This window comes from Panthera tigris, chromosome E3 (assembly GCF_018350195.1).
Source record: "Panthera tigris isolate Pti1 chromosome E3, P.tigris_Pti1_mat1.1, whole genome shotgun sequence".
NCBI classification, from domain to species: domain Eukaryota; kingdom Metazoa; phylum Chordata; class Mammalia; order Carnivora; family Felidae; genus Panthera; species Panthera tigris.
Genome location: NC_056675.1, coordinates 9,789,095 through 9,812,881, shown reverse-complemented (window position 1 = coordinate 9,812,881; position 23,787 = coordinate 9,789,095). Strand labels below are relative to the sequence as shown.

The window sequence follows — 23,787 nt, the reverse complement described above, 5'->3', positions numbered from 1 at the left end:
GATCAGTGTAGGCCTGGACAAGTGTTGAAGAAAAGCTGTAGCATGGAGGCAATCCACAAAGACTAGAAGTGGGTTTTTTTCCCCGTCCATATTTAGCTCCTGGTATTCAAGGAAATCTCTGTCAAAACATTAGCTGGATACAAGTCAACATGACAGACTTCAGCAATCACACATGACAATGATACAGTTTGCAAAAATAGTTTGGAAAAGACACTAAATAAGAGGACTATTACAACCTTCAGTGATTTAATTTTTACAAACCCCAGCAAACAGCAAGGCAGAGGGAGATCAGATTTCCAGAGTTACTATATCATTTTATACAAATGTCCAGGTTTCGATGACAATCACAAGTCATGCAAAGGAACAGGACAGTATGGTCCACTCAAGGTAACAAAAATAAACTGGCACAAATTGGCCCTGAGAATTTCCAGACCTTGGATTTAACAAAGACTTTAAAAGAACAGTGTTAAATCTGCTCAAGAACTACAGGAAACTATGGGCAAAGAGCTAAAGGAAATCAGGGAAATGCTGTTTAAGCAAAATGAGAATACTAATAAAGAGGTAACTTACAAAACGGAACCAAAAAAATTCTGGAGCTAAAAGTACATTAACTGAAATAAAACATTCATTAGATGGTTTCAAGAGCAGATGTGAGCAGGCAGAAGAATCACCGAACTTGACTGAAATTATCCAGTTCGAGAAGCAGAAAGAAAAAAGATTGAGAAAAAAATAAACAGAGACTAAGAGACCTGTGGGACAAAAACAAGAAGACAAACACATGCATTATGGGAGTCTCAAAGAAGAGACAGAGAAAGGCAGAAAGAATATTTGAAGAAGTAATAGTGAAAACCTTCCAAATTTGGTGAAAGATATTAGTCAGCAGATCCAAGAAGTCAACAAACTCCAAATAAAGTGAGCTCAAAAAGATGCACGCCAATATACATTATAATCAAACTGTATAAAGACAAAGAGTCTTCAAGTGGTCGTGATCAGGTTGGCAGACAAGAGGGCTTCCCCCTTCTATGGAAAGGGGGTACCCTCCTCCACGTGATTCCTACAGCAGTTCAAGCTGCGGAGCACCAAGAGGTGGTGGCCGTGGAGGAAGCCGATCTGATAGAGGGGGAGGCAGAAGCAGGTATTAAAAGCAAACCTTTGGACCAAAATCCCCGTTCAAAGAAACAAACAAAACAGTGGAAACTTTTCTGTCATAACTACCCAAGGACTACTAAAAGGAAAAATTGTGTTACCTTTTTTAAATTTCCTGTTAAGTTCCCCTTCCATAATTTTTATGTTCTTGTGAGGGAAAAAAGTAAAATCTGTTAATCTTATTTGACTTTATGACATTGCTTTCAGTAAGCAAATGTTAAATGTGTTTAAGACTTGACTTGTGTACTAGTGTTGTGATTTTCCAAGTAAAAGTGTCCCTAAAGGTCACTTCCTATATCTTGATTTTTCCCAGTAAATGAGGCAAGCAATTCTAGGACCTTCCACAAACATCTAGCCATCTAAAATAGAGAGGTGGAATTCTTCTCCCTATACAAACAAGCTAGCTATTAGAGGGTGGTCGGGATATGCTACTCTTAGGATTTCAGAGTGTCTTCAAACTGAAATCTCCATGTTCTCAGTATGTAAAACCTGAGATCAGATGCTTTTATGTAAGGAAAGTGCTATTCACCAAATGAATCCAAAAAAGCAAATGGATAATGCTGGCCATATTTTGCCTTTCTGACATTTCCTTGGGAATCTACAAGAACCTCCCCTTTCCCCTCCCCCAATAAGACCATTTAAGTGTGTGTTAAGCAACTACAGAATACTACGTAAAAAGTTTGGCCAAAACCAACCATGAAGCTGCAAAAAAAAAAAAGACAGAGTCTTGAAAGCAGCAAGACAGAAGTGACTTGTCAAGTACAAGAGATCCTCAGTAAGATTACCAGCTGACTTACCACCTGAAACCAGAAGGCAGAGGATGATACATTGAAAGATATCTGCACTCCCATGTTTACTACAGCATTATTTACAACAACCAAGATGTAGAAACAACCTGAGTGCCCATCAGTGGAAGGATGGATAAAAGAGATGTGGTATATGCATGCAATGGGATACTATTTACCATCAGAAAAGGAAATCCTGCCACTTGAGACAACATGGATGCACCCTTAGGACATTATGCTAAGTGAGATAAGTCAGAGAAAGACAAATACTATATGATATTACTTATATGTGGAATCCAAAAAATCCAAACTCCTAGAAACAGAGTAGAATGGAGATTACTAGACGCTGGAGGGTGGAGGAATCAAGGAGATGTTATTTTAAGTGTACAAACTTGCAACCAAGAGAAAAATGACTTCTGGAGATCTAACACGCAACACAGTGGTTATAGTCGACAATACTGTATTATAAACTTCAAAGCCTAGTACTTAATTGTTCTCAACCCAAAAGTGTTAATTATGTGACATGACAGTAGTCTTAGCTAAAGCTATGGTGGTAATCTTATTGCAATATACAAATATATCAAATCAACACACTGTACACCTTAAACTTACACAGTGTTCTATGTTTACACCTCAATTTTTTTTTAAGTGGTAACAAATGCACTTGTCAACCAAGAATTTTATATCCAGGAAAAATTTCCTTCAAAAATTAAAAAGAAATTAACTTATTCATAGTTACAAAAACTGTGGAAATTTGATAACACTAAAACCCCCATTTAACAAAAAATGCTAAAGTAAGTCCTTTTGATGGAAATGAAAGGATATGAGTAACTTAAAGCTGTATGAAAAAACAAAGATCTCTAACTAAATGGGCATATACAAAAACCTTATTGTATTTTGGTTTGTAGTTCCATGTTTTATTTCTTACATGAAAGACAAATGCATAAAAAGTAATTGTAAATCTGTGTTATTGGCCACACCATATATAGTGATGTAATTTGTGACAACAATAATGGGTGGCAGAGCTGTATAGAAGCAGAATTTTTGTGTGCTTAAGTTGTTATCAATTCAAACTAGACTGTTATACATTTAAGATGATGAATGTAATTCCATGGTGACCACAAAGAAAATATTTTTAAAATACCTGCAAAAAGAAATGAGAGGGAATCAAAGTGGTTCACTATAAAAAAAAGTAACTAAATACAAAAGAAGGCAGTAATGGGAAAAAATGAAGAACAAAAAAAAAAAAGTATAACACATACAGGAAACAAATAGGAAAAAGGAAAAGAAAGCCTTCCTTATGAGTCACTGCTTTAAATATAAATAAAAAATTTCAGTCAAAAGGCAGTTTGGCAGAATGGAGAAAAAACATGATCCAACTAGGTACTGTCTTCAAAAGACTCACATTAGATGCAAAGATACAAATAGATTGAGAATCAAAGATTGGAAAGGAAAGATATTTCATGCTAACAGTAACCAAGAGAGACCTGGGAGTTGCAACCACAGTAATACCACACAAAAAAGACTAAGAAACTATTATAAGACAAAGAGACCTTATCTACTGATAAAAGGACCAATTTTATCAAGAAGATACAACAATTATAAACATACATGCAACAAAAACATAGTGCCCTGAATTATATGATGCAAAAAATTGAAGGAATTGAAGGAAGAAATAGACCGTTCTACAGTAACAGTCAATGTACTATTTTCAATGGATAGACTATCTACACAGAAGCTCAACAGGGAAATAGAGCACCTGAACAATACTATAAAACAACTACAGTGTACCCAACAACAGCAGAATACATATCCTTCTTAAATACACATGGAATATTTTCCAGGATATGGCATAAGTTAGACTACAAACTAAGTCTCCATAAATTTTAAAAGATTTTAATAATACAATGTATCTTCTCTGACCACAAAGGAACACAGGTAGAAATCAATAACAGAAGGAAAATTGAAAAAATGCACAAGTTGGTGGAAATTAAACTCTTAAACAATTAACACTCTTGAACAATGGGTCAAAGAAGAAATCACAAGGGAAATTTAAAAAGACAAATTCAAATGAAAAGATAACATAATTAAATCTGTGGGATGCTGTGAGGGCAGTGTTCATAAGGAAATGTATAGTTGTAAATGCCTACATTTTAAAATCAGGAAAGATTTCAAATCAATAACCTAACTTTATACTATGGGGAACTAGAAAAAAAAAAGCAAACTATGCGCAAAGCTATCAGAAGGAAATAATAATGATTAGAATAGAGATTAATGTACAGAATAGAAAACAACAATCAATAAAAACCAAAAAGTTGGTTCTTTGGAAATATCAACAAAATGTGCAAACCTATAGACAGGCTGACAAAAAAAGAAGACACAAATAACTAAAATCGGAAATGAAAGTGGGAACACTACCAACCTTATGGAAATGAAAAAGGATTATAAGAGAATAGTATGAATAACTGTACACCAACAAATGAGATAATCTAAATGAAATGGACAAATTCCTAGTAATATGCAAATTATCTAAACTGACTAAAGATGCAGCAGAAATCTCAATAGACCTATAAGTAAAAAGACTGAATCAATAATCAAAAACCTCCCAACAAATAAAGACAAGAACCAGATGGCTTCACTGGTGAATTCTACCAGATACTTAAAGAACTACCAATGGGGTGCCTAGGTGGCTCAGTCGGTTAGGCGTCCTACTCTTGATTTTATCTCAGGTCATGATCTCATGGTTCATGAGCTTGAGCCCTTCATTGGGCTCCACGCTGACAGTGTGGAGACTGCTTCGGATTTTCTACCTCTCTCTCTGCCCTTCTCCTGCGTGCATTCTCTCTCTCAAAATACAATAAACTTTTTAAAAAAAATTACCACCAACTATCCTCAAATTCTTCCAAAAAACAGAAGACGAGGAACACTTTGTGAGTCATTCTAGAGGGCAGATACCAAAACCAGATAAAGACATCACAGGAAAACTATAGACCAATATCTTTTATGAAGATAGATGCTACCATATGTGTTAACTAACTAGAATTTAAATAAAAACTTGGAAAAAAAAGAGATGCAAAACTCCTGAACAAAATACCAGCAAACCAAATCTGGCATATAAAAAGTATTATATACATCATGACCAAGTGGGATTTATCCTAAGGATGTATGGCTGGTTCAATATATGAAAATCAGTGTAATACACCACATTCACAGAATAAAGGAAAAACACATACTCATCTCCATTAATGTAGAAAAGGCATTCGACAAAATCCAACATCTTGTCATGATAAAGCAGAAATAGAAAATTCTTCAAGGTGACAAAAGGTATTTATGAAAACTTTACATTTAATAGCATATTCAGTGGTGAAAGACTGAAAGCATCCATAAAATAAAGAACAAGGATGCAGCCTTTAGCCACTGCTATTCAACAATGAACTGGAAGTTCTAACCAGAGATACTAGACTAGAAAAAGAAATAAGACACCCAAATTCCAAAGGAAGAAATCACACCATCTCTATTTGTAGATGACACAATCCTATACAGAAAATCTCAAAGAATTCACAAAAGAGTCACTAGAGCTAATAAAATCAACAAAGTTGTAGAATATAAGATCTCACAAAAATCAATTGTGTTAAATTTTGTTTGTATACATCAGCAATAAATAATAAAAAAAAAAACCTGGGGAAATAATCCCATTTACAGTAAAATCTAAGATACTAAAATACCTAGGAATAAATTTTACCAAAGATTTGCATAGTGAAAACTAAAAAATATTGCTGAAAGAAATTAAAGAAGACCTAAACTAATAGAAAGACACCTCTATTGATTGGAACACTTATTGTTAAGATGGCAATCCTACCCAAAGCAATCTACAGATTCAATGCAATCCCTATCCGAATTTCAGTAGCCTTTTTTTTTTTTTTTTTTTTTTTTTGCAGAAATAGAGTCAATCCTCAAATTCCTAAGGAACTGCAAGGGTTCCAAATATGCAAAACAATACTGAAAAGAAATCAATTCTAAATATGAAAGCTAAAACCATAAAATTTCTAAAACAAAGGGGTAAATTCTTCATGACACTGGCTTTCATACCAAAAGCATTACAACAAAAGAAGAACTAAACTGGGCTTCAACAAGATAAACAAACAAACAAACAAACAAACAAACAAACAAAAAACCCTGTGCATCAAAGAGGATTATCAAGAATGTGCAAAGCCCGTCCACAGAATGGGAGAAAATATTTGCAGATCAGGTACTTGATCAGAGTTTAACATCCAGAATATACAGCAAATCTCTGCAAGTTAACAACAACAAAAGGAATAGTGCAATTAAAAAATAAGCAAAGGACTCATACAGATATTTCTCCAAAGAGACACAAATGGCCAACAAGGACATGAAATCAGTACCATTAGTCATAAGGGAAATGTAAATGAAAACACAATGAGATCCCATTTCACACTTACTAAGAGGACTATAAATAATAATAATAATAATAATAATAATAATAATAAAAGGAAAGTAAGTGTTGGTGAGGATATAGAGAAATTAGAACCCTCAAATACTGCTGTGGAAGACAGTTTGGCAGTTCCTCAAAAACATACAAAACAGAACTGCCATATATCCCAGTAATCTCACTTCTGGGTGTATATCCAAAGGAAATGAAATCATGACCTTGAAGAGAGCTGTTTCTCCATGTTCATTCCCTGCAGCATTCTTTAGAATAACCAAGCCATGGAAATAACCCAAGTGTCCATCGACAGGTGACTGCATAAAGACAATGTGGTATGGACAGGGAAGGAAATATTATTCAGCCATGAAAAGAAAGAAATCCTGCTTTTAGTGACAACATGGCTAGATCTTGAGGGAATTATACTAAGTGAAATAAGTCAGAGACAGTTATATGTGGAATCTAAAAAAATCAAACTCCTAGAGAGACACCCGGGTGGCTCAGTTGGTTGAGCGTCTGATTCTTGATTTTCAGCTCAGGTCAAGAGCTCATACTTCATGGGCTCGAGCCCCGCACTGGGCTCTGTGATGACAATACAGAGCTTGCTTGAGATTCTTTCCCTGCCTCTCCCCTGCCTGCACTCTCTCTCTCAAAATAAATAAATAAACATAGAAAAATAAATATTAAAAAATCAAACTCCCAGAGAATAGAATGGTCATTGCCAGGGCCCGGAAGGTGAGGAAAATGGGGAGATGTTGGTCAGAGCTTTCAGCCGTAAGATGAACAAGTTCTGGTGATCTAGTGTATATTATGATGACTATAATTAACAATACTGTATTGTATACTTGAAATTTGTTAAGACATATTATCACCACACATACACACAAATGGTAATTATGTGAGGGAATGGAGGTATTAACTAACTTTATCGTAATCATTTTACAATATATACATGTTTCAAATCATCAATTTGTACACCTTGAACTTTGTCAATATGTCAATGATATCTCAATAAATCTGGGAAAAACAATAACAATGTATTGAGGGGCTTGTATCATGAGTAATAGTAAAATACGTAATAACAATAGCACAAGGGGCCATAAAGGTAGGGATGAAAGTATAATATTAAAAAGTTTTTAAGATGGGGAGACAGGGGAAAAAAGGTTTTTAAGCCATATATATGATGTGCCCACCTATTACTTGTAGGCTCTGATGAGTTAAAGATGAATACGAAAACCTTTAAAGTATCACTAAAGTAGCAAAACAAAGAATTAAGCTAACAAGTCAACAAAGGAGACAATGGAATAACAAAAAGTACCGGATTAATCCAAAAGAATGCAGAACTGAGAGGGAAACAGGAACAAAGAGCAAATCCCAAACAGCAAGAGGATAAAAGCAAACCTAACATGTCAATAATTACATTAAAGTTAATGGTAGAAGCACTCCAATTAAAAGGCAGAGGATCCAGTCAGTAAAAAGCAATGGACAAAATTCAACACCCATTTATGATGAAGTAAAAATATCTCCCAGTGAGCTGGGGAAAAAAAGGAACTTCCTCAACCTAATAAAGGACATGTTAGAAAGCCTACAGCTAATGAGCTGTACACTTAATTCAGCCTACACTTAATGAGGAAAGACTGGGACAAGTTAAGGATGTCCACTCTCATCAGTTCTATTCAACATTACCAGGGCAATCAAGGCAAGAAGAAGAACGCAATGACATACAAATTGGACAGGAAGAAGCAAAGGTGTTCCTTATTTGCAGAGAAAATGATTTGTGTTCAAAGAAAATCCTACCCAATCTACAAAAGAACTGCTAGAGCTAATGAGTGAACTGAGCAAAAGTACATGAAAACAGTGTCAATATATAAAAATCAATTTTAGCAATAATTAAAATTTTATGCTTAAAAATACAATACCAATTATAATAGCATAGAAACTTGAAAAACAGCAATAAATCTAACAAAATATGTACAAGACCTCTATACTAAAACATCACACAAATCTGCAAAGTGTTTTTGAGAGAAATTTAAGAAGATCTAAATAAATGGAGAGATATATGTTCATGTGTTAGAAGATTCAATATTGCTAAGATAGCCACTATCTTCATGTTGAACTATCGATTTGGTGCAATACCAATGAAAATCCCAGTAGGTTTTTTTTCTTGTAAAAATGGACTGATTATTTTTGAGAAAGCGAGAGGCAGAGTGCAAGCGGGGGAGGTGCAGAGAGAGAGGGAGACACAGAATCCAAAGCAGGCTCCAGGCTCTGAGCTGTCAGCACAGAGCCCAAGGCGGGGCTCAAACTCACGAAACATGAGATCATGACCTCAGCCAAAGACACTTAACTGAGCCACCCAGGCGCCCCATGGACTAACTGATTTAAAATATATATGGAGGGGCCCCTTGGTGGCTTGGTCGGTTAAGCATCCGACTTCGGCTCAGATCATGATCTCACGGTTTGTGGGTTCGAGCTCCATGTCGGGCTCTGTGCTGACAGCTCAGAGCCTGGAGCCTGCTTTGGATTCAGTGTCAACCTCTCTCTGCCCCTTCCCCTCTCACACTCTGTCTCTCTCTGTCTCTCGAAAAACGAATGAATAAAAATTAAAAAAATAAATAAAATCAAATATATATGGATATGCAAAAGAACCCAGGATAGCCAAATCAATTTTGACAAAAGAAATAACAATAACAAAGTTGGAGGACTTGCACTACCTGACTTCAAGACTATAGTAAAAGTCATAGCAATCAAGGCAGTATGTTATTGGCATAAACACAGACATATCGATTACTGAAACAGAATAGAGAATCCAGGAAAAAGACTAATATATATGTAGTCAACTGATGTTCAATATAGGCACCATTGTAATTCAAAGGGGAAGATGCTAGGACATTGGACCTATTAGTTATGTATTACTGCATAGCTTCCCACCATTTACTGGCTTAAATCAACAAACATTTCTTATCTTACAGTTTCTGTGAGTCAGGAATTTGAGAGTGGCTTAGCTAGGTGGTTCTGGCTCAGAATCTTCCAGGAGGTGGGCGTCAAGACATCAGTGAGGGCTGCAGTCATGGAGGCTCAACTAGTGCTGTAGAATTTGCTTTCAAGACAGCTCACTCACTTAGCATTTAGAGAAGGCCTCAGTTCCTTGCCAGCCATTGGCAGAAGGCCTAGTTCTTACCATGTGGACCTCTCCATAATGACATCTGGCTTCCCACAGGGTGAATCATCAAGGAGAGAGAGCAAGGGGGAAGCCAAAATGCCTTTTATGCCTTAATCTTGGGTCACATAACATCATTTCTATCACATTTCTACTCATTAAGATCAAGTCATTAAGTACAGTCCACACCTAAGAGAAGAGAATTGGGTTCTATCTTTTGAAGACAGGAGTATCATAGAATTTGTAAACATATTATAAAATGCCCACACAAGATACCCATATGGGAAAAATTAATCTCAACCCCTACCTCACACCATACACAAAAATTAATTGAAAATGGATCAGAGAGGGGCACTTGGATGCCTCAGTTGGTAGAGCATATGACTCTTGATCTTGGGGTCATGAGTTCGAGCCCCACATGGATGTAGAAATTAGTTAAAAATGGATCAGAAAATTTAACAAAGGGTAAAACTATAAAACTTATAGAAGGAAACATAGGAGATAATCTTTGTGACCTTGGGAGAGGCCAAGATTTCTTAGTGTGCAAAAAGCACTTCCCATTAAAAATAACTCAGTGTTGTACACATAGTATATGGATAAATGTCAAAAACAATGGTAAGTGGAAAAGCAAAGTGGCATAACGATGCATGCAAAGTTAAAGGATGCTAAACAATAATATACCTAATATGAATACCTACATATATATTAAGAACGTAACTGCATGCATGGGAAGAAAACACAAAACTTCAACATTATGTTCACTTCCGGACAGGAAGAGAAAGAAGAGAATGGCATCCAGTTGGCCTACACAAAGGAATTTCGATTGTACCTATAATGTATCGTTATTTTTCAAGATTTGAAACATGGCAAAATATGAACATTTGGTACATCTGGGTGATAGATGAATGAGGTATTCATTATATTGTCCTCTGTACATTTCTGAGATTTGAAATACTTCATACTAAAAAAAAATTTAAAAAAACATTTTTTTTAATGTTATTTATTTTTGAGACAGAGAGAGACAGAGCATGAGCAGGGGAGGGGAAGAGAGAGAGGGAGACACAGAATCCGAAGCAGGCTCCAGGCTCTGAGCTGTCAGCACAGAGCCCGACGCGGGGCTCGAACTCACAGACCGTGAGATCATGACCTGAGCCGAAGTCGGACGCTCAACCGACTGAGCCACCCAGGCGCCCCTAAAAAAAACATTTTTAAAGGATCTAGGGGATTTGGCAATGGGAGTTACTGGTGAACCCAACTAGAAACATCCCCATTTTTATTATTTATACTATTATTTATATTGGGATTAGCAAACTATGGCCTGCAAGAAGGCCACCTGTTTCTGTAAATAAAATTTCACTAAAACAGAGACACGCTCATTAGGTTATGTGTTGTCTATGGCTGCTTTCCTACCACAAGAGCAGAGTTGAGTAGGACAGAGACCATATGGCCTCTACGCCCAAAATATTAACTACCTGGCCCTGATTTCTATCATCTACAGTGCTTGGTTTAATGTCTTAAACACAGGAGGCTCTTGAGAAATGTGCTGGCATTCATAAGCAGTGCACGTTGTTTAGTCTGTTCAAGAAATCTTAGTGGAGCTCCTACTAAATGCCAGATGATGTCGTAGGCCCCGATTATCGTCAGCAAGACAGAACTGGCCCCTACACTCTAATTTCTTTGTTCCGAGATCCAGGTTGCCTGGGAGTGGAATATAGTAGGATCTTACTACTTCCCTACTTACAGTAGGATTGCGCTACTTCCCACTAGAGGGCAGGCTGAAGCTTTTCCATAACCCCACAGTCCATACTACCTGTGACCAGCCCTGAAGGACAAAATACCACGTAACCTAAGGTTCGTATTTATTCTCTCAAGACTGTCATTGACAAAATTATGAAATGGGTCAAGTTTGTCTCTGGAACTCCTAGCCTCCTATGTCTTCACCTTTTCTCCCCTTGTCCCTGCAGTGGTGATGTGAACATTTACAGGCACCACATGTCAAGTAAAAAAAACCAGGTGGCAGAAACAATCAAGTACGTCTCACACCAACAGATCAGTCAGGGTGGGGAGGGAGAGGAGATGCCTGGGGAGGGAGGGACTAACACGTTAAGCACAGAACCACAGGCCAGAAGCTACCCTGGAAGCAGAAACACATGTGTGCCTGCTTGCACATACAGACACCAACGTGTCTACCCACATCAAAAGAAGAAACACATAGCTCCTATTCATGAATTCATTATTTATTGTGCACCCGCCACCTTCTTTGTGCCAAACAAGATACAGCAATGACCACTACAGACACAGTACCGGCCCTCAAGGAGCATACATTAAACCAAAAGAAATGCACCGAAAAGTACAGAAGTAGAAAAGAAAAGGATTGCTTCAGTTACTAATAGCGTAAGAAACCAACAGAATATGTAGTGGTTATAAAACATTCATTTTATGATCCTCAGGGATTCTGTGATTCCACGGGACTGGCTTGTTTCTGCTCTACCATGTCTGGGAACTCAGCTAGGAAGACTCAAAGGCTAGGGGTGGCTGACGGTAGGGGGCTGGAATCATCTAGAGGTATCTCAGCTTACATACGAGAGGCTGGTGCCGGCCATCAGCTGGGACCTCTGCTGAACCGTGGGCCGTTACAGCTACATGCTGCTTCTGCCTGTTGTCTCTCCCTATTGGTTAGTTTGAGCTTCCGCAGAGTGCGGCAGCTTGGCCGTACTCGTGGTGAGCACTCCTGGCGAGAAAGGTGGACGTGCATGGCATTTTGATGATCTAGCCTGAGAAGTACCACGGCATCACTTCTGTCCTCCTGTATTTGGTCAAGGCAATCTCAAAGATGTGCACAGGTTCTAGGGGAAGAGACGTACTGCCACCATCATGTGACGGGAGCAGCAGTAAGGTTATATGGTAAGAAGAACACGCGGGGTGGGAGATATGGTAAGAAGAGCACGCGGGGTGCTGCATCTTGTGTGGCACGAAGTAATATCTGTATTGTGGGGCAGAATACAATCTGCCCCAGGCTGTCGTGACAGCATAGGATGGGCGGTGGGGGCACAACTTAGCCGAAGAGGTCAGCCAGCAAAGGCCTCAGTGAGGAAGTCTTGTCCTAGGCAGAGGGGGCCAGGGGCTAAGAGGAGCCTGGGGAAGAGTTTCAGGTGGAGGAATGTGAGAGGCTGCAGTCCAAAGAGAGGCTGTGATGATAGCAGAGGCAGGAAAAAGTGGTGCGGAAGGAAGATACACAGGGGAGATTCCGAGGCCTCTGGGCCAGGCCCTCTGTGCTGCCCCCGATATTAGCAGCAGCCTCCAGGCAGCAGTGTCCTAGGAAAAGAGAAGCTCGAGAGGACAGCAGCAGACCGGTGACAGTGCGGGGAAAGCTGCCCGGTTTAGCTGCCATCCCACCCCAGAGGCCCCCACATGGAAGATAAAATGGAATCTGGCCAAGTTGTATCCAGACAGAGCAATGGAAATCTGGAGAAAACAGCTCTGCCTCTAACAGATGCTCGAGGCAGCTAAAAATGGAGACCGCACAGGTGTATCAGCAGCCCGGCGGCTACGGGGAGATCCGGCACGGCCACAGAAAAATCTCAAGTTGCTGTCACTTAGGCATCTGCTACCCCGTACTCCTTGCCTTCATCCTCCATTCAGATCAGTGACTCAGTGGGTCTTTTCTCACCTTCTACTTGGGACTGAATGCGTGTACGGCTGCTGGTCTTGTCTGCAGAGTCAGATCCATGAAGTTTGTCTTTCAAATGGTTACTGTGTATCACTGTGCAAGTATTAATACTTTCCATCAGGCAAAATTATAAATATCTGTATGCAAATGGTAAGAGATAAAACCAGAATCATAACCTCGTAAATTAGGTTAGAGTCTGTCTTGTGTGCCTCTCTAAGCGTACAATCTCAATCCACCTGAAGACATGACACAGATTATGTGGGCGCTAAACTACCTGCCACAATGATGTATGCTTCTGCATGAAATGCCTTTACTCACATGGGGAAAACCTACTTATGTTCTAAGATTCAACCTGAGCATCACCACCTCTGTGAACCCTTCCTCAACCCGAAACATATGGCCACGCTTGCCCTGGGGTCCCCGTTCTATCTAGTACAGACTAATTTCATTGCATTTATTTTTTTAACGTTTAGTTTTGAGAGACACAGAGACAGGGTGTGAGCAGGGGAGGGGCAGAGAGAGAGGGAGACACAGAAACTGAAGCCGGCTCCGGGCTCCAGGTCAGGCTCTGAGCTATCGGCACAGAGCCTGACACGGGGCTCAAACTCATGAACCGTGAGATCGCGACCGGAGTGCAAGTCGGATGCTTAATCAGCTGAACCACCCAGGCACCCCTCACTGCATTTATTTACTTTATTGTGCACATTCACATATATACTATTTGTCCGTCTTTGGCTGCACAACATCGTGAGCGCTCAATAAATGTCTGCAGACGGTTGGAGGAGTGACAATTTCATCTTCAAACTGAAGCTAACAAGAATCCGACTCCCCTACTTCAGTGGGAGAGCACAGACACTTTGGGTTGTCTTTTACTTGAAGCGGAGACTATGCCAAAATTGAAGGGTGTAACAGCCACCGACCACCATGTAATGACTGCTTCCCCCACGCCAGCTGCTGTTCTAAGTGCTTGACACGTATCATCCACCTATTCCTCCTGCCAGTCCTACTGCTGCGAGTCCAGCAAAGGGTGACAAGGCTGAGGCTGGTCACCTGGAGAACAGGGCCCAAATGGATGGACGAAATGAGGGGAGAGGTCTGGAGAGGTCCCATGGGCCAGGGTCCAAAGGCAGAGGGGCTGGAGAGTGGAGTTCTGCACACTGTGGACTGGGGTCGGGTTTTCACCGCCTGCCGCAGCACGGGGCCATGAGACGTCACCCCCACACAACATGGATAGGAATTTTCATCACACGGCAGCGAATGTATCACTGCTAAAATGAGGAGTAACACTCTAAAACGTATGAAGAAAACAATTAAAAACGCCTGATGTTGTTCCTGGCCCCACAGAAGGAGGAGTAAGGACATTCCATCACATTCCTTTTGCTAATTACAACCGAAACTCCTGTTTAAAATACATGAGGCAACTATCAAAAAACCTCTTGAAAGGTGGAAAAAAGAAGGCCAACTGGCTAGGGACTTGAGAGGAGACCCAGTGGTGAGTTCCCTGGGTGGTCTGTCTCTTTTGCCTTCTCTGTATCTTGGCTCTGGTGACAGAGCAGTCTGCAACCAGAATACGCCAACAGGCCCTGGCCCCACCCCCACAACCCCAAACACAAAAGTGCCAAGAAAAGCCCACTCTCTCCAGCCAAATGACCAGGAAGAGGGTAGTTCTGCAGGACGGTACCCTTTTGACTGCAGCCACCCTACTTCAGGCAAACACTGGAAAAGAATCCATACCTTTCCCCTCCCATCAGGTACTGCAGAGACCGTGGGATGAAGCCCTGTAGACCAGGCCCACTTTGCACCAACAAAGCAGAGGTAGAGCCTCTCCCCTCCCCACCAGGCACTGAGGAGACTGGGGAGGAGCCCCATCATCCACTACCTGCACTAACTGAATAATACTAAAGAAGCTGGCACCCCCTCCCCTCTCAAGTAGACAGTGAGGATCTAGAAAAAGGGATTCTTTAAATATGGGTATGAAGGACTGGGCATGCCTCCCTAAGCAGCCCATGTGTGAAACCCACCGGCATCAACACGGCAAAAGCTCTGAAGCTCTGAGAACTGAACTACAATGTGAAATACTCTGAGGGTTCAAACCGACCTCTGGGTAGCACACTAGCGGGGCAGGCCAAAACAGCTCTGCAAAGGTTCTGAAAAACAAAGTTACCTTCAAACCAGAGGCTACCTAGAGGGACCAGAATGTGCATTTTGAATATAAACATATTGACTAACTGCTAACATAGAAGATTTACATAGGAACTAGAGCCTCAAAACAGAAGATTCAAAACGCCCAGGATAAAATACAAAATTACCTACTCCTCATACTAAGAACCAGGAAAAACAACTCAAATGAGAAAAGAAAACCAACAGATGCCAACATTAAGGTGACAAGATGTTGGATTTATTAAATAAGGATTTTAGAGCAGCTATCACACAAATGTTCCCAGAAGTAATTATGAACACTCTTGAAAGATACCAGAAAATAGAAAGCCTCATCAAAGTAAAATATCTTAAGACCCAAATAGAAATTTCAGAATGAAAAATTACAGTTAAGTGAAAAATTCACAGGATGTGCTTAATACAAAATGAAGATTTAACAGAGGAAAGAGTCAGTGAACCTGAAGATACATCGGTAGAAATGATCCAATCTGAACAGAGACAAAACAGAAAAAAATGAACAAGTGTCTACAGGAAAATAACAAAAGATCTTACTCATTTTACTGGAGTTCTAGAAAGAGAGGAAAGAGTGAAGGACACAAAAATACTTGGAGAGAGGCATGTGGGTGGCTCAGTTGGTTAAGCATCTGACTCTTGATTTTGGCTCAAGTCATGATATAATAATGGTCATGAGATCAAGCCTCTGTGCTAGGTTTAGAGCCTGCCTGGGATTCTCTCTCTCCCTCTTCCTCTGCCCCTCCTCAGCTTGTGCATGTGCATGCATGCTCTCTCACTCTCTCTCATAAATAAACAAACAAATAAATAAAACTTGAGGGGTGTCTGGGTGGCTCGGTCAATTAAGCATCGGACTTAAGCTCAGATCATGATCTCACGGCTCATGGATTTGAGCCCTGTGTCGGGCTCTGTGCTGATAGCTCAGAGCCTGGAGCCTGCTTCAGATTCTGTGTCTCCCTCTCTCTCTGCCCCTCCCCTGTGCATGCTCTGTCTCTCTCTCAAAAAAATAAACATTAAAAAAAGTTAAAAAAATATATGCTAACTAATTTGGATGGAAATTAAAAAAAATTAAAAGAAAAGAAAAAAAAGTTAAAAAAATACTTGAAATAATGGCTGGAAATATCCCAAATTTGGCAAAGGATGTAAACCTATCAATTCAAGAATCTGAGCAAACCGTAAAAGGATAAACCCAAATAAATCAACACCCAGACACATCATAATCAAATGTCTGAAAATTAAAGATAAAGATAAAAACCTTGACAGGGGAAAATACTACCTACAGGGGAAGAACAATGCAAAGGAATAACAATTTCTCATCAGAAATCATGAGGAGAGAAAGAAGTGGCAAATATTTTTAAAGGGCTGAAAGAAAAGAACTGAAAAGCCATTATTCTATATCCAGTGAGAATATCTTCCAGGAACAAAGGGGAAATAAAGACATTATGAAATAAAGGAAAATGAAATGATCTGCCACCATCAGATTGGCTCCAAAACAAGTGATCAAGGGGGGTGGATGGCAAGCTCCATGAGAAGAGTGTGCAACTCTTGGGGCGCCTGGGTGGCTCAGTTAGTTAAGCGACCGACTTCGGTTCAGGTCATGATCTTACAGTTTGTGAGTTCGAGCCCCGCATCGGGCTCTGTGCTGACTGCTCAGAGCCTGGAGCCTACTTCAGATTCTATGTCTCCCCCTGTCTCTACCCCTCCCTTGCTCACGCTCTGTGTCTGTCTCTCAATAATAAATAAACGTTAAAAATAATTTTTTTTAAATAAAAAAAAGAAGAGCATGTGACTCTTGATCCCAGGGTTGTTAGTTCGAGCGTCACGTTGGGTGTAGAGATTACTTAAAAATAAAATCTTTTTTTTTAAAAAAGTCATCAAGGGAAACTTCTTCAAATGAAAAAGAAATAACAGAAACTTGAAACATCAGACAGAAATGAAGAAAAAAGCATTTTTTGGTGTAAATATCTGGGTGAATATAATCTTTTGAATTTTTAGTTATGTTTGATGGCTGAAAGCAAAATTATAACATCATCTCATGTGGTTCTCAATGTGTGCGGAGGTAATATTTAAGACTAAAGCCTCATATAAAGGAAGGCAAAGGGACCCAAAGGTGGTAAAATTTCTACATTCCACGTGAACTGGTAAAATGACTGATACTAGTAAATTATCCTAAGTATGTATAATACAACCTCTAAAGCAACCACTAAAACCTATAAAATGAGAGCTACATTAAAAACCTCTAGACAGGGGCGCCTGGGTGGCTCAGTCAGTTAAGCGTCCGACTTCGGCTCAGGTCATGATCTCACGGTTCTTGAGTTTGGGTCCCGCATGGCACTCTGTGCTGACAGCTCAGAGCCTGGAGCCTGCTTCAGATTTTGTGTCTCCCTCTCCCTCTGCCCCTCCCCTGCTTCCTCCCTTCCTCTCTCTCAAAAATAAATAAACGTTAAAAAAAATAAAAAAAACCCCTCTAGACATATTAAAATGGCATACTAAAAAAATGTTCAAATATCACACAACAGGGAAGGAAAAACGGAAGAGAGTACAGAAAAAACCAGAGGGAACAAAGAGAAAAAAGTAAAATTGCGGACTTAAATCCTAACCAATCAAAATTTATATTAAGTGTAAATTATCTAAACAGACCAATTTAAAACACAGACTGTTAAATTAAAAAAAAACAAAACAAGGGATGCCTAGGTGTTTCAGTCAGTTAAGTGTCCCACTTCGGCTTAGGTCACGATCTTGTGCTTCATGAGTTCGAGCCTCGTGTCAGGCTCTGTGCGAATGGCTCAGAGCCCGGAGGCTGCTTCAGATCCTGTGTCTCCCTCTCTGTCTGCCCCCTCCCAGCTCACACTCTCTCTCAAAAATAAATAAACATTAAAAAAAAAACAAACAAACAAACCAAACTACCCAGCGCGACGGCACACAAAATGGAGGAGTAGGAAGCTCTAAAGGTTGGTCCCTTCACCAAAGCAACCACTGAACTGGGAAAAATGATTAGAGTCAACTATTTTGGAATTCTGGAACATGACCAGAGACTTTTAACAACCAGAGGAGTCCTTCCAAAATGAACGGAGAGGTTGCTGATTCTTCACAAGCGAGCAGCATGTGGAAACCAGCCAACATCCCCCCGTTCCTCAGACAGACATGCTGCCGCTGTACGGGTAGCAGCCTGCATTCCTGAAGAATCTGCTGGCCCCAGGGCAGGCTGTGGAAACCTCGTCCTCCGTAAATTTGGGGCTATACGTTTTGGACAGTCTGACAGATCCCTGACGACCAGCACAGATACTTGCTGTGCATTTGACCTTCTTGGCGGCAACGGCTTCCCCGGGGAGCATCTATCAGACCTGAAGAGACAGAATTCCCTTCGCCTGCTTCCCCACTTAGAGTCAAGCATTTAAGGAAATCTATGGCAGGTTACTTACTGACTGCAGAGAAAACGGAACAGAAACTTCGGTGATGATACAAAAACAAAGCAGACACATTTTGCAAAATTAGTTTGGAAAGGTAACACAGTCCCGGCTCTCAGCAAACAAAAATTAGCAATCCCTGATGACTTAAGAAAATCACATGTTGAAAGTCAGCACATTATAACATTTGAATGTACAGCTGTCACCAAAAAAATTATAAAACACACAAAGAAACAGGAAAGTACAGACCACTCCCGGGGAAAAAAAAGAAAAAAAAAAAGAATTTGGCTGAAACCATCCCCAAGGAAGCCCAGGCATCGCACTTACTAAACACAAACTTTAAACCAACCATCTTAAATGTGCTCAGTGAGCTCAGGAAATCACGGCCAAAGAACTAAAGGAAATCAGGAAAACAAGAGATGAACAAAAGGAGAACATCTATGAAAAGAAAGAATTAGGGAGACGAACCAGCCAGAAATTCTGGACTGAAGAGTACATTAAATGAACAGCTCACTAGAGGGGTTCAGCAGCAGATCTGAGAAGTAAAAGAAAAGATCAGCAAACTTGAAGACCGGTCCTTTGAAATTATCCGGTTTGAAGAAAACTAAACGAAGAAATGGAACAGAGCCCAAAAAGACCCGTGGGAACCGAAGGATGGGGACGGCTTTAGAGGACCCGCCACCTCACGGAATGATGGCGCTGAAGAGCTGGTCACGAGTCAAACCTGACGGTTTCATGCCTTAGTGACTGCTGTGAACGGAGTCAGCCAACACACAGGAGGAGGGAGACTGGGAGACAAGCGAAAATCACGAGGCCAGATTCAGGCGGAGTCTGCGATATGGGAAAAAGGCACAAAGCTACCCTACAAAGAGATGAAATGCATTTAGGACAGCATTTAGGAGCCATGTAAACAACCTTGGTGATCAGGGAGGGACACGGGAGGGCTGGCCAGCATCTCTTAAAAGAGCGCCAAGAACTGAATCCTGAACAGAGACGTAATGCTCAGGAGCAGAAACCCAGGAAGGGGCAGCAGGCAGAGGAGACCCAATGTCATCGAAGGAGCGGCATCATGGAACCCACGGGGGCCCAGGAATCGGCGAAGAAGGCGCAGGATCGACCGCTGCAGCGACTGCTAAGCAGCAAACGCTGCGCACCTACTATGCGCCGAACTGCCTTTCCATTATCACGTGCCCGACACACCCAGGCGCACAGCGTCCTGCGGCCCCCACCTCGCGGGAGTCGCAAGCGCTGGTGGCCGGCCCAAAAGCGAGCCTCAAGGACAGGGACGCGCGAGGCCCCGCGGCCAGAGCGCGCGGAAGGAGCTTACCCCACGGCGCACCTCCAGGCGGTGGCCCAACCACGGCCCCAGCAAGCGGCCAGCCCAGGAGGCTGCGGCCCGGGAGGCCACGTCGTACTCCAGCCTGGGCCGTGAGGACGCGTCTCCAACCTCCGTAGCCAGCCCGCCACCAGCGGGCGAACGCCGCGTGGTCCCGCCGTGCACCACGCGCGTCTCGCGTCACTGTGGGCGACTCCCGCGAGAGCAGGCGAGGGAGCCAGTTGCCGGGCAACCGCTCTAGGCCGCTCCCTGCCCGCAGTGGGCTTCGGGAGTCTCGGGTCAGGAAGGGAAGAGCGCTTGCTGTCCGTCGTTCCCGCCTTCCGTCCTCGCCTTGTAGACTTGCGGGATCCCATTCGGTGACTCTTTCCCAAGGGAGAAGGGAATCCGCTCACGTCCAGTGACCCGCGTCCCTTAGGGTGGTGTGTGCCTCCCAGGCTGTGTGGCTCTTTGAGAACCCAAATCCCCCTGCGGCTCTGCCCTTTGCTTGTGCAGGGTTTCTCTGGGACCCCCAGGAACAGAGCACCCGCAAGTAGCTGGAGATCTCCCACGGCTAGTTGTCGGGTTTTTGTTTTGTTCCCTTGTAAATTACTCAGACCTTTGTAAAGACTGCCCGGAAAATGGCACAATTAGACTGAAGGCAGACCCAAAGGGCACCTTTTTTTTTTCTTTCTTTACAATAGCTAAGGGGTATTACCCCCTCATAATCATTCTGTCTCAAGGTTTGGATGAAACTGAGTAGCTAACACCTGTTCTACCAGTCTCAGCATTAAAGAAAAGCCATCTGGGGGAAGGGGAGGGGGTCAAACTCTGCAATCTCTCATTCCTCCCATAAAATGATTCTGTTACCTCTCTTGCTCCTTCATTTTAATGCATAATTCACATTTCCCCAGTTCTTCTATGAATAGACTTTTCACCCTCATGGCAGCCAGGTCTCTTTGGCTCTAACCAGCCCCCTCTGGGCTTCTCTTCCTTTCCCAAATGGCTTGGATATCCTGACCGATCCAGTTCTCACCTCAGTGAGTTTTCACTCTGCCCTTTTGGCCAATGTCCATCCCTTGCAAAACCAGCCTGTGTCTTCTCTCCAGCCTGGCTGCAGAGATTCTAAACATTGCGGGTGAAAACCAAAGAATCATGCCATCACTCCTCTGTAGATGCATGCTTTCTTTCTTTCTTTTTTTTTTTTAAGTTTATTTTGAGAGAGAATCTCAAGCAGGCTCTGTGCACTGTTAGCTCAGAGCCTGACGCGGGGCTCGATCTCACCAACCATGAGATCATAACCTGAGACGAAATCAAGAGTTGGGATATTCAACTGACTGAGCCACCCAGTGCCCCAGTGCATGCTTTCTTTTTTTTTTTTTTTAATGTTTATTTATTTTTGAGACAGAGACAGAGCATGAACAGGGGAGGGTCAGAGAGAGAGGGAGACACAGAATCTGAAGCAGGCTCCAGGCTCTGAGCTGTCAGCCCAGAGCCCGACGCGGGGCTCGAACTCACGGACCGTGAGATCACGACCTGAGCCGAAGTCGGCCGCTTAACCGACTGAGCCACCCAGGCGCCCCCCAGTGCATGCTTTCTAATGTCACTGTGCTCCTCCTGCAGATTTGGAAGTTCTCTTATCCGTTCTGGAACCTTGCTGTCGTATTAACTACAGCATTTCACCCCAGTTTCCTAAAGTCTGCCCCAAACTTGCCACTCAATCCCATTGTACTTTTAGCAAAGGATTTCACCTACATCTAATTGCTCTGGAGCGAGTGAGGTATCCCGGCCGTCCCTTTGTGGTTGTCAGAAACTGCAGGGGAGGAAAAGGTCTTTTCCCTCCTCTGCCTTTTCTACCTTCTTAGCTGGGGCCCTTGCAACAGAAGACAGATGAACAACAGAAAAACGTACACTTTTATATGAAATCAGTTTTACATGATGCGGGTGTCCTCATACAGGAATGAAGACCTAAAGAAGTGGTTATTTAAACCTGAGTGTTGCTATGCTAGGTTTAATGATGAAAGTCATGGAAAAAGTGATAGAATGAGGGGCCCCCCCGGGGTGGCTCAGTGGGTTGAGAGTCTGCCTTCGGCTCAGGTCGTGATCTCACAGTTCGTGAGTTCGGGCTTTCTGCGGTCCATGCAGAGCCCGCTTCAGATCCTCTGTCCCCCCTCCCTCCACCCCCCGCACCTCCCCTGCTCACTCGCTCTCTCTCAAAAATAAATAAAAAATAAATAAGAAAACTGATGGAATGAAGAAAATGTGAGCTGAGTGCAGTAAACTGGGAGAAAGAGCAGGGAAGCCCTGTTCCGATTTTTCTCAGCATCCCTCACATGGAGATAAGGACGTTCCTTTCCTCCAGGTATAAGGAGGGTACCTCTCACATGACCTGCTTCAGAGGAAGGCCACAAAGTCCTTCCCGTACATGCTATTTCTCAGTTTCCTTCAGCTTCAAATATTCAATATGCTAGAAGTGCCATATGGGATATCAGCGCGTCCCGAACCCTGTCAAAAGGAAAGAGTCCAGGTAAAAATGAAGTTTCCTTTGTTCTCTGTCCCAGTGACACCCCCCCCCCCACTTATATCCATAAAACTTAATGTTTTGAGTATTTAGATATCCCATAATTTCCTCACTGGCTTATAACGCCATCTGTCATCCACCGTTGCATAGAGACAGAAACAAATCAGTTGGTTCAAGGGGCTGGGGAGAGGGCGGGTAGGGGTGGCTGCTGAGTGGGTAAGAGGTTTTCTTCTGGGCAGATGAAAATGTTTGGGAACCGGAAAGAGATTGTGGTTGCATGACGGTGTGAATGTCCCAAGTGTACCAAATGGTTAATTTTATGAGAATTTCACCTCAATTAAAAAAAAAAAAAAAAACATGGGGCGCCTGGGTGGCTCAGTCGGTTAAGCGGCCGACTTCGGCTCAGGTCACGATCTCGCGGTCCGTGAGTTCGAGCCCCGCGTCGGGCTCTGGGCTGACGGCTCAGAGCCTGGAGCCTGTTTCAGATTCTGTGTCTCCCTCTCTCTGACCCTCCCCTGTTCATGCTGTCTCTCCCTGTCTCAAAAAAAAAAAAAAAAAAAAAAAGTTAACAAAGCCTCCAATCCTTCAAGTGGCATTCGAGACCTTCTCCAATTTGGCACTCAGTTTGGTCACGCTCCATCCGCACAGGCTTCTGTCATTCTTCAGTGTTCCAAAGTCTCTCTCCCTGCTGTTAGCTTTGCCTGGAGTATTCCTCCCCCCCCTCCCCCCCCCCCCACTGCCAACTTTTCCTTACTCTTCAGGTTTCAGCTTAAATGTCATTTGCTCACGGGAGCTTCCCCTGACCTCCTTGAATGTACTAGCTTCTTGAACGTGCTGGTCCTCCTTTCCACGAACCTTTTGGGTCCTGCATCACACTGGTTCGGCGTCAGCTGACCCACCGGACCACCCAAGCTTTTGGAGGGCAGATGTGTCCCTGGCACTGTGTCCCTCGTGCCTTCAACATGGCGGGCATTGAATAAGGACTTGGGGGAGGAATGAATGAATCCACGTCTCAAGGAATGTGCTACAGCCCTCCTCCTCCTTCCGCCATACCTCCATCTCTTCCTCCTTCGACTTTGTTTTAGCTTTGAAGCGTGCTTCCGTCTTCCTCCTTAAAAACACCTCTCTAGATGCTGTTACCTCCTAAAGTGATCGCCTCACCCCTCTCTTTCC

The 23,787-nt window shown here is 42.2% G+C and overlaps 1 protein-coding gene across 4 annotated transcripts in view; it reads right to left on the bottom strand.

The window, feature by feature from the left end:
• The window catches only part of LOC102970842 (nuclear envelope pore membrane protein POM 121C), a 50,743-nt gene extending 30,480 nt beyond the window's left edge, over nucleotides 1–20,263 (bottom strand). For 2 of the 4 annotated variants that reach the window (XM_042970849.1, XM_042970848.1), the window contains exon 1: nucleotides 20,109–20,263. The gene's annotated coding sequence lies outside the window, so the exon portion shown is untranslated. Of the gene's footprint in view, nucleotides 1–13,205; nucleotides 13,343–20,108 lie in introns of all 4 variants that reach the window. The other 2 variants (XM_042970850.1, XM_042970851.1) reach the window with 2 other exon arrangements.
• Between the last annotated feature and the right edge of the window lie 3,524 nt (nucleotides 20,264–23,787).